Source organism: Gymnoscopelus braueri (assembly GCF_963280865.1).
Source record: "Gymnoscopelus braueri genome assembly, chromosome: 4".
Taxonomy (NCBI): Eukaryota; Metazoa; Chordata; class Actinopteri; order Myctophiformes; family Myctophidae; genus Gymnoscopelus; species Gymnoscopelus braueri.
In genome coordinates, this window is record NC_137605.1 from 39,185,953 (window position 1) to 39,198,193 (window position 12,241).

General features: G+C 42.7%; 1 protein-coding gene across 8 annotated transcripts in view; it reads right to left on the reverse strand.

Moving 5' to 3' along the window:
• rbms3 (RNA binding motif, single stranded interacting protein) overlaps positions 1–12,241 on the reverse strand; it is a 160,322-nt gene that overhangs the window by 37,687 nt on the left and 110,394 nt on the right. The window lies entirely within an intron of this gene.

Sequence of the window (12,241 nt, forward strand, 5' to 3'; positions counted from 1 at the left end):
CCTACAGTCTCTTATAAAGCCTTACCGTGTAACATTCATTTTAGTAGTATTTTTGGCGACACAACTTGCAGTATCGCTCAAACAGGAATACTGCAGTGTACCGCAAGGTTATTTTGGGATGACAACAAGTCGTCCAACTCTGTATTTATTCATATTAAAATACATACATAATAAATAAATTTCCGGTACATTTCTGGTGCCATCATTTTGAGTGTCCGGGGCATACACTCACAAATAAGTACAGTATTTAATAGTGTTTAGAAGACGTTGTCAAAGGTTGGTTATTGTGTTCCCAGTGAAAGAATATATCAATAAGAACTTTTGTTTAATTGAAAAAGTAACACACTCAGTATGACTTTAAACTAACAGCCAAAACTGGAGAGCCAATGCAAAAATAAGTAGGTTTATATCAATTTAGGGCCTATTTTTCTAGTCTTTTAACTGGTACAAATCAGGACAGTGTGTACTGTATGATAGATTGTATTTCGAGAAGATGCTTCAGCCGCGGTTTCACTCAGCAAGCAACAATAAGCAGCATTATAACACATAACAGGATTCTGAAATAAGTGCCAAGACATTTCACAGTCCGGCATCCGTTTTCCTATGAAGTATAATTTGTGTATACAGTATCTGTTTTAGATTTGCACGCCATACATACATCCTTTCTAAGCAGTGCTTACCTCCACAATTAAAGTAGATTTGAAATTGAGTGTAAATCAGTAAAGAAATATTGACATATTTTTGTCTTACTCTAGACTTCAGCTTTCAAGAAAACGACATCTTCACCTCAATACAAGTGAAAAAGAAAAGGAGAAGCTTGTCTGGCCAGATAAAGTGTACAGAGCTTAAAGTTTAAACAAAGACATTTGGAATGCACGCTGCGGCCTGGGGGCTTTACAGTACATCTGAGAGATTCCTCTATTTCTGGGTTTCCGTGTGGGTTAAGTAGAAAGAAAATGAATGCTGTGTGATCATGCCAGGTTGAGGAGCGCTGTGTCATTATGCTGTTTAACCTTGGTTGGCTCTCTGACACGCTATAGTGCTGCTGCTCTGATATCTCTCTGTTTCTATCTTGTCTGTTTGTCTTCACTTGCTTGCCTTCCTCCTCCTTCTACATACATTCCGATGTGTGCACAGAGATCCATTCAGCCAGCCAGCCATACATCTAAACAGCCACTCATTCCACAGGGGTGAACAGGGACAAACAGAAGACCACGTAGAGAATGACAATAAAGACAAAGCTCATAACTGACAATCAATACTGTCTGTACGTACTTCTCTGTCTCACTCTCTTGTGATCAGCGTTGAAATACCACAGGGAGGAAGAGAACTCAGAAGGCACAGACCAGGTTCAGGTAAAATGTCGGAGAAAGTGGTGCCATGAGATAATAGAATAGGACAAAAAGCTCCTTCAATACATTTGTATTTTATTTTATATTATATACAGTATATATATATATATTTTAAATACATTTAGAGTAGACAATTATTTGTACTCCCTTTTCTCCCAATCCTCCCCACACATTTTTGTGTTGCCACTGCAATTGTACCCTGCTGGCTCACCTGCCAGCAGTGGTGGGAAAAGTACAAAAATTCTTTACTTAAGTAAAAGTACCAATACTGCAAAATAAAAATACTCCAAAAAAGTCCAGAATTCAAAATTTACTTGAGTAAAAGTACAAAAGTATTGGCATCAAAATGTACTTAAAGTACCAAAAGTAAAAGTACTAACATGTTTGAAAATAGCCAATCTACAAGCTCACAACGCGTCGCATCGAGCTAGTAGATCTGCTATTTTCAAATAGCCTATGTATGAAATAGGGCTAAAGTGGTTAATGTGTTTTATAATGTAATAATTAATATCTGAAAAGTAACTAGTAACTAAAGTTTTCAAATAATTGTAGTGGAGTAAAAGTACAATATTTGCCTCTGAGATGTAGTGGAGTAGAAGTAAAAGTATAGACAACTGGAAATACTCCAGTAAAGTAAAAGTACCTCAAAATTGTACTTAAGTACAGTACTTGAGTAAATGTACTTAGTTACTTTACACCACTGAACACTCCCTGCTGACTGGTGCCACCCCAGCTGTGGGAGTCTCTAGCACAGCGACAAAGACTGCCCTCCCCCGCCCGGCTTCTCTCAACCGAACACGGCCAATTGTGTTAATATTGACACTTGGCAAGCCGGATGCGCGGCGATGGATTCAAATCGTTAAGACTCTGTGATGGTTGACAGGTACTTTACCCCTGCGCCACCCGAGCGCCATCCTTCAGTAGAGTAAACACTGATCTGTTTTCTTAACATAACGGATACATTTTGTTGTTATGAGGGCTTCTATGATCAATCAGGCATTCACACACAGTTATACATGTGTGCAACCCCCACCCCCCACCCACGCACACACTCATTCCGTAACCCCATCTTAACCTAAGCCGATCTAACCCTAACCCAAATACAGTAGACATGCAGTCAAATCAAACTGGGGACACCAATTTTGTCTACAATTAGCCATGCGTTTCCAGTCAGCTGGTTTAGCCACATTAACCCTGGTGTCCCTTACAAAAAAAAGCAGATCTACAAGCTCACAACGCATCATGAGCTTGTAGACTAACTATTTTCACTATTTGTCATATGACAAAGTACAGAATATCGAGCTTAAGTGGTTCATGTCTAACATTAGTCCCATGATGTGGCCAATGTCAGGAACACACTCGAGCGTCCACACGCACAGTTTAACAATTTATTTAAGTGGGACAGGGAAAGCATACAGGGACAGAAATATTTTAGGTGCAGTAAAAGTTACATACATTCACAAACTCATGGATATGTCCTCAAGATACACACGCATGTCACTCAGCACTCCATGGGCACAAGTAGTGGCGGCTCCGCCACATAGGGCAGCAGAGGCAGCACAATACTTTGCCAGCCTTTCTGCCTCATCTCCCAAGTTGTCGAAACCCTCCAACAACCACTCCGTGGGTATGTCCTAGGCTGGATCACCAGAGGAAACAAAGTTCTTAGTCTTGCACTGCTGCCTGGTGTTAAAGCGCTCTCTGTAGTTGTTCTCATGTCCACCCATTGCACCCACTGCACCTACTACTGTACATTGACGATGGTAGTTACAACGGGGCAGTTTAACGTCATGCCCAGGACACACGCACACGCACACACACACACACACACACACACACACACACACACACACACACACACACACACACACACACGGTGCATTCCTGCTGCTGTGTTTTGATTGAGCAGGCTGACAGACAAAGAGACAGGGACATAGCAGACAAGCTGACAGCTTGTCAAGTATACACAGTGATACTTATTTTTCCTCACTCCTCTTCAAAGTGCCTCACAAAGCTAGCAGGAATTCCTGTAGATCTAAGATTTTTTTCATTCTTTGTCTGTGTCAGTTACAGAAAAGGAGGCATTGATACACAGAGCAGAATTTAATCAATTGTTTTTGTTTATGTTGACAATTTGACACACGGAGAGGAAAAACATCCTGCATTGGCACCACAGCAAACTGTCATTTCTCGGCTCCTTTTTAAATTAGGGACGACATAACAGTACAGTATGGTACAGTATCAAGCTCATTTAAAACTGGGTAAAGGAGAAAAGGTATTATCATCGCTGTCGGGTGGAAACCTTGTATGTCCAAAACTGTTACTTTTCAGAAGGAAAAAAAAACCCTGTGTTCCAATGGATCCAATGTAGTTATTAGTCATAAGCTCTTGTTTATACTTTTCATTATTTGAATATCTATAAAACCCACAGACAGACTAGCTGATATACTAGATCACAAGAACCAGCGGACCGGTAGGCAGCAGTTCCGGTAGGAGATACAAAGGAGACTCTTTGTGTTTCCTACCGGAACCGCAGCCGGTCATCAAATTATTGGCGTAGGAATGCGACAAAAACTTTAAAAAATCCATGAATTCAAGTCTCCAAGGGGTGACTAATCAATAGGAAAAAAATCTTTTTGGGGGTGAACTATCCCTTTAAGGTGCAGAGATAAGGTGCATGTCAAAAGCAATAAGGAATTAGCATATTGCCAGAAATGCACATAAATACACAAACAAACACAGGCACATAAAGGAAAGAGCGTCTCGATATCTGAGCTAAGACTGGTGAAACAGCTCCAGCCAATAAACTGTCCCAGTGCTGCAGGACAAGAATAACAAAACAATAAGCCAGGTTACAGGGAAACACAGACACACACGCACACGCACACACACACACACACACACACACACACACACACACACACGTGTGCAAACACACACACATCTGGGGTGATATGTGTAGCAGTGCAAAGCCACAGAGCCAGGAGGATAAAACTATATTGGATATTTTATGGCCAGAATTTCTGGCTTTTTAGATTTTTCTCTTGTAGTCTCTTTTTTGTTGCCTCAGATGTTTATTTGTTGCTTTTCAGAGGCTGTGCCAGGTGGCCAATAGCGAGTTGCAGGAAATTTAGAATTGGTCCCCAAACGGTTCCTGAGGAATTGCTGATATATATTTGTTTAATCTTTTTTTTCTTTCGATTTTGCATGAAGCTACCAGCTGGTCTATGCGTAGAGCAATTCACAGGCAAAGAATGGAGAAAGCTGCTAAAAGGCACCATTACACAGATAGTAGCCATCCATTAGGAGGACAGGGCTGAACTGTTTCAGAGAGAAACAGAGGGAGAGACAGAGAGCTACAGAGAGGGACAGAGAAATAGCCGATCTACAACATGCAAGCTTGTAGATCTGCTATTTTTATCCAATTTTATGCACTGTAAATGCTCTTTGCAACTTTGTTATGGATCGGTGCTACAGTATGTACAGTAAATGGACTGCATTCATATAGCACTTTTTCTAGACTTCTAACCCCTCAAATGCACTTTGCAATGTAGGCTACATCACATTCATCCATTCACAAACGCAATAACGGTTGAACACCGTTACATATTCGGTAAAAATTCAGTAAAAATCCACTCACCCACAGTAGAGACATTCTCGCAAAGCACCAACCTGCTCGAGCAGTTATGCCTGATTTATACTTAATTGTGCATCGTGTCATGCACCGACAATAGCTGATCTACAAGCTCACGCTGTGACGTGTTATGAGCTTGTAGATGTGTTATTTTCACTAGTTTGGGAACAGGGTCTCCCCTGTTTCTCTTCAGGGTCTCAACCGTGTGCCGGTTCAGTGTTTTGGCCAAGGACACTTTAGACACACAGCCAGTGGAACAACAACAAAGTGCCCTTGAGCAAAGCACTAACCGGTCCTTAACCACAATTTTCATTTAGTTATTCATCCGCCGTAACCAACCGACGTATTGAAAATGATAAATGTATAGATCCACACCTGCACCCACACGCAATTATTCATGAAGTAATTTTTTTTCTTAATCCACCCCGATTGAAGGTTTTCCTGCGCAGGTCATAAGTCAACAAGACACATTTCTCAATAGAATACATTATGAATAAAAATTCAGTTATGCCTCAGTTAGGAAAATGAGAAGTCATCTTTCTTTCTTTCTTTTTACATATAATTCTAGTAACCTCTGTCGGTCCGTCTTGGGGTCTTGGTGTCTTGGGAGATCAAACTGCGCATGCGTCCAGCCGGCCAGCCGGCTCTGTGTGTGCGTGTGCCCCAAACTGCGCATGTGTCGTTGCCAGGTTTCGCGCGCGAAACAAGCAGCAAGGTCTATGAAAACAAGGCCAAACGAAACGAACCCTACAAGCAACAAGGTCTATGAAAAGAAGGCCAAACGCAGCGCTAGATCGTGCGCGAGCAACAAGCAACCAGCTTCATGAAAAAACACAAAGCCGCGCACTGCGCATGCGTGGACGCACTTTCTCTAACCAATTCACACCCACTTCACGCTTACAAAACCTGGACATGGCAACGTCGCTCATCGTTCTGTGATTGACAGCAAAAGTTGGCCAATCAGGTGGCGAGTTCGCAGCCTGAAAAAGACGAACGGCAGCCATTGTTGATGTGCGAGTCAGGGTACGAGTGCCTTGACTTCTTATTTTCGCTTACTAAACGCTCTCAAACTTCTTCTTTGACGCACGGAATTCACTTATAACATATCGTTTGGATAGAATTTAGTTGTTTCACTTCATATGTGTGGTCAATTAATCATGACAGAGCCTATTTAAAAAAAAATAATCAGAGAACCGGCAGGGGCGACCAGTCACACGCATGTATCCCAATAAGTCAACCTATTTTGGGGATGGCGATCTCAAAAGTCCCTTGCGTCATGGCTGTCCCCCCCGCCCCACCCCCACCACACACACACACACACACACACACACACACACAGGGAGAGAGAGGGAGGGTGGGAGAGAGAGAATAGACGGACAGACACAGACAGAGAGACAGAGAGGGAGAGAGAGACAAAATAAGCGAGCCCTCGCTTATTTTTGCGCGGACGTAATTTGTTTGTCATTGTGGTGAATGTTTGCTGCTGATGTTTGTTGTGTGAAGCTTAATGTCAGAGTGTTTGTGTTGGAGCGCCTCAGTGCGGCTGCTGCGTTCATGTGCAACATCTTGCATGCGTGGCTGTGTTCACAGTTTTCCTTCGCCATGTCTGTAGGTCACGGCCTGGAGACCCCAGGGAAATTTCTTCATGAAAAAAAAAAACAGCCGATGGGGTCCGCGATGTTTCACGGGGGTCCGTGTTTTTTTGCGGCGGTTCTGGGCGGATTGGGTCCGTTTAAAAAAAATAAAAAAAAATATTTTTTATTTTTTCGGTGGGTAGGGGCCCTGCGTGGGGCCTGCGTAGTGTGCGTGTAGGGAGAAGCGGCCCTGTGTGTGTGTGTGTGTGTGTGTGTTTGTTTGTGCGCGCTCGCAACGGCTCGCACGCGCGTGTGTGTGTTGGCAACGGCCGACGGGGAACGGCTCCGCCTGTTAGATCTTTATATGCGCGGGTGTTTGTGGGTGTTCTGTTCCTCCACGACGGGATGTGCGTGTACACACTACACCATTGGTTCTCAAAGTGGGGTCCGGGGACCCCCAGGGGTCCTTGAGGGAGTTCCAGGGGGTCCCCAGCTAAATGATAGATTAGGCACCAAATGGACCCTTATGGGTCTGTAACTCTGACAGTGTACAAATGGAACCAAATGGACTCTAACGGGTCCATTTGGTTCCATTTGTACACTCTCACAGTTAAATTAACATACATTTTACCATATAAACTGGGGTCCAAGGGATAGAAATGCCATTAAATGGGGGTCCGTAGCCCTAATGCATGTCAAACTGGGGGACCTTGAAATTAAAATGGTTGAGATTCACTGCTACAGCCGTAAACAAATCTTCTCTTATGGGGGTCCCTCGCATATCTTTTCAAATGGGGGTCCGCGGGCTAACAAGTGTCAATTTGGGGGTCCTTGCCATGAAAAAGTTTGAGAACCACTGCACTACACAGTACAAACTCACTTTCGATCCCTGATAAACTGTCTGTTCTCACCGCATAACCCAAACTGCACACTTTGGGTGCTCATATCCCCCTACGGGTATGGTCTAGTTCAGATAATTGAGATATTGGAACATTTTTCATTTAGCCTCTGGAATAAGAAAATAAATGTGGAATTGTTAAAGGGGGAGTGTCCTTTTCTGCTTGACATTCAGCATCAAAGAGAGAAAGTCCTGAGAGGGAATTCCATCATGTCTAGTCATGTAAGTGTTCAAGCCTCCTCATCCTGTAGAAATGACAGTTTTGCTCCATTTAATCTCAAGGCTTACTTCAGTTTAGGATAAGTGCCCTCAAAATGACTCTTACTAACACCTATCCTCAGAGGGCTGTTTTTGTTGTGCATGTGACCTCTTTCAGTTTACCCACCATTTACAGAAACATCAAACAGAAATATGTTCCCATTTATGAAACCATTGAGCCATTTCTGCCAATGAATAGGGAATAAATGGCTGGTGACCGCGGACATTAGTAGATATACATCAGGCCGCACGCTCCTTTAAAAGCCTCCTGATTATTATTGAAACAATTGGATATTGATGGGCCTCGTCTGAGCCAACTCTCTTCATTGTTGTTCTCGGTCTGTCTCCATTAGGCGAGAACAGGACAAAGTGCTATTAAAAAGCATACCATATGTAATGTATATACTATATGAATATACACAGTACATACACACACACTATTAGTATGTGTGAATTGAAATTATTGGTATATATTAGTGAGGGAGAGAGAGAGAGAGAGAGAGAAAGAGAGAGAGAGAGAGAGAGAGAGAGAGAGAGAGAGAGAGAGAGGGGGAGGGGGGAGACAGGGAAATAGAGCAATCGAGGAAGAAAAGAGACAAAGAGTGGAATTTGCAACAGAAGAGCATGAGGGTGAAGGAGGGGTGTGCTTGCAGAGAATAGAATAAAAATGAACAGAAAGAGAATGTGTAAAGGAGAGATGAGAGAAGGGAAGAGTGTGAGAGAGAGTGATGTGCGTGCAAGCTAAGAAATAAAGGATAATTTCCCTCTTCTATTCCACAGTAGTTCCAGTTGACTGAATGTAGTAGATTAGGGCTCTGTGGTTTTATTTGTGCTGTGTCCTATAAAAACACATCAGATACAATTGTTTGTAAATGAATTCCTATGGTGAATGAATAAAAATGGGAATTATTGGGCTGCATGAATATAAAAGAGAGGCTTATCAAGCAATGTGTATGTGTGTGCACGGGTGTAGGTGTGTGTGTGTGTGTGTGTGTGTGTGTGTGTGTGTGTGTGTGTGTGTGTGTGTGTGTGTGTGTGTGTGTGTGTGTGTGTGTGTGTGTTTGTGTGCCTGCGTGTGTGCGTACATGCGTGCGTGCGTGCGTGTGTGCGTACATGCGTGCGTGTGTGCACATGTATGTATGCAAAGCATTGCAATCAAAACATTGCAACGGTCCTTAATTAACAAGGAAAAGGGGAGAATAGAAATGGAAATAGAAATAGAAGGTGAAATAGAACGTGAAAACCCATCTCAGAATATAAGCAATTGGTGTTACTAAGACAGACTCAGCAGTCTTATTTGTACAGTTGTGAAAGTCTCACTTACAAATCAAGATTGTCTTAAACTACAGGAGTAGAAGAAATTCTGTTTTGAGTGCATTTCTACTGTAAGCATACAGTAGTAGGGAAACAGAGCTGAACTGAAGAGAAATTTGACGTTAGTTTCCAATACCATCTGGTCTGGGGAATTTAAATAAATGGAGACAAACCAGACATGGTTGGTTGATCTGTAGATAAATCTATTAAGCCCAGATCCATTTGTTTTCAATCAGCTTTCTATATTAGACGCTGACTATTGAATGGGCCCTCAAAAAAAAAATCTGTATGAGATTTATACTATCAGGGCTTGGCTCGGTGTGATGGGGTCGTGGTGAAACGACCATAGACGCCAGTTGTAAGCTGACTGATGGGTTCTCTTTAACGGTGCTGATGCTGGCTCTATCTAACAGCATTGGGGGGGAGAGCATGTGTTATTGAATGCAAAAGATAACAGAAGTATGACACATAGAATGTGATCATTCATCACTCTCGAAGATAGAAGAATCACAGTTCACAGTGGGAGACCGCCTCAGCGTTGTAATATTCATGCGATTATGCAAGCTAGTAATAGACAATTGTTACAGTAAGCCCCCAACACAAATACGTGTTCTAGACTATTCGTGAGAAGAACGCAAATGGAATTAGGCTAGTATTAACATTTTGGTCTTCAGAAAATGAACGAGGAGCAGGCATACTTATCCGTACCAATATTTCATCTCTGAGGTAGAAAACAGAGGCTGTGGATCTAGTCTTTAGTACCTGCAGAGTAAAATCCTTAGCTTTATTTTAGCTCTGAGGAGAGTACATGTAGAACCAAGGGTTCTTTTTGGTTCCACTTGCACTCTCCTCAGAGTTAAATTAACACTGATTATTTTACTGTGGAGAAATCTCACTGACAATTTGTATGTTCAAGACATTGCACTTGCTCTTCCATGTAATTGTAATGGTTTGTCTGTGTTCATTCTTACTGTACCTCTTTACGATTGAAACCATAATATACTGTATTTGTAACAACTGTATGTACCATCCAAGATATGACATCTCAAAAAACAAGTGAAATCAATAGTATGTCTAGTCTAGATATCCATTCTGCATGATACAGATCTATGTCATAGACAGGAAGCAGTGGATCAATGTAGTTCCTGTTAATGAATGCTGATGGGAGCTCTAGTCATGTGATCAATACAGACGTAAATCTGCAGGCTAGATGGTGAAATATGACTGTGGTCTATCCATACATCAGCATGGTTGGATAGGTCATGGTATTAATCACACGCACCCAAATGCACGCACGCACCCACCCACCCACACACACACACAAGCGCACGTGCACACACAGTATACACATGCAAATGTGTACACATGCAACACCCACAGCTATTGCATTCTATCATCAACAATCAACACTAACTATAAAGGCCCACAGGGCTGGGTCTCAACATTCACTAATGCTAAATCTCATCCAGATTCATTTGTATTGTTACATCCAAAATACATGTATATGGAGAGTAAAATTCTTAGGTTTCAGCACCTCAATGTTGCAGAAAAAGTCCAAATAAAGTAAGTAGTAAGTGTAGGTCAGAGTGGCAATGCATTTGTTATGCCAGGCAGTGATGCATCCAGTCAGAATGCTCTCTGTGGTGCCTCTGCAGAAGGCCCGTAGGATCGTGGGACCAATCCCAAATTTCTTCAGCCACCTGAGGTGAATGAGTCATTACTGTGCCATTTTCACCACATGACTGGTGTGCTCATCCAAGGAGAGATACTCGGTGATGTGAACTGTGGCGATGGGGTCCATTCGCCCTCCTCTCTTCCTGTAGTCCACGACCACACCTTAAGGCCAGTCCACACCAATGCAACTCCTTGCAACATGCAACTACTTGCAACTACTTGCAACCCAATGGCAGTTGCAAAGAGCTGCATTGGTGTGGACTGGCCTTAAAACAGTTTTGTTGCAAGGAGTTGCGACTAGTGGGATTGGTGCGGTCTGGCCTTTAGTCTTCGTGACGTTGAGAGAGAGGTTGTTCTCCTAGCACCACTGTGTCAGGTTGTCGACCTCTCTCCTGTAGGCCGCCTTGTTGTCGGTGATCAGCCCTTTCACTGTTATTTGATCAGCAAACCAAGTTGGAGTAGTGGTTACACAGGGAGTAGAGGAGGGGCCTCAGGACACAGCCCTGGGGAACTCCTGTGTTAAGGGACAAGCCCGCCAGGAAGTCAAGCATCCAGCCGCACAAGCTGGTGTTGAGTTCTAGGACCCTGAGCTTGATGTTGATAGTCTGGAGGGAATTATGGTGTTTAATACTTAACAGTGACAGCATTCTGACATAAAAGTTGCTCTTCTCCAGGTGGGTGAGGGCAGTGTGGTGTTGTGGCTATGGCGGATAGGATAGGATGGTTTTGCCGGTAGAATAGGTGAGGGTCCAGAGTGGGCGGTAACCTGCCACTATACTGTAGCTGCTTAACATGCTTCTGAAAGCATTTGCTCACTATGGGAGTAGCAGGACACCAATCATTTAATCTCATGAACCCTAGCATCCTTTAGTGCATCTAATAATAGAAGAATATTTCGGGGTAAATAGGCAAACATTCACCGAAAATAGCAGATCTGCAAGCGATGTGACGCGTTGTGAGCTTGTAGATTGCAACGAGATTTGGTGTTGAGGGGAAAACCCTGAACCCAGTCAACAAAGTATATAGGGTTTAAGTGGTTAAGCATGTTACCTTGCCTTGACCAGAGACCGGACCAAAAACGTTTTGCACAACTTGTGCCAAACTTAAAAGCTTAACATTTCTGATAAATAAGCGTAAAGCTGGATAACGTTGCTCTTTTATCTCTCTTCTCACAGCCAGTTGCCTTTAGTGTTCTTGCCTTCAGTCTTTTGTTTGACAAAGGAACAATCAACTGGCTATTGGCTGTATGCCAGCTAGTCTGACTGTACCATCCATTGGAACCAACATCACAGATTATTTGTACTATAAAAGAAGCAGCCACGGATATATGGCCATAATTCAATAGACGAACCACAATGAAATGCAAATAATGTGAGGGGGATTTGAAAAGAGTCCAACTCAAACGCAGCAGAGATTTCTATGTGAGTACTCTGTGGCAGGGTGGTAAATATACTGGCTTGCTATTCATACCTCAAACTGTGCTAATCTTGTTAGCTAACAGTTTTTGTCATTAATGTTACCCTTTCCGTACTTTGTT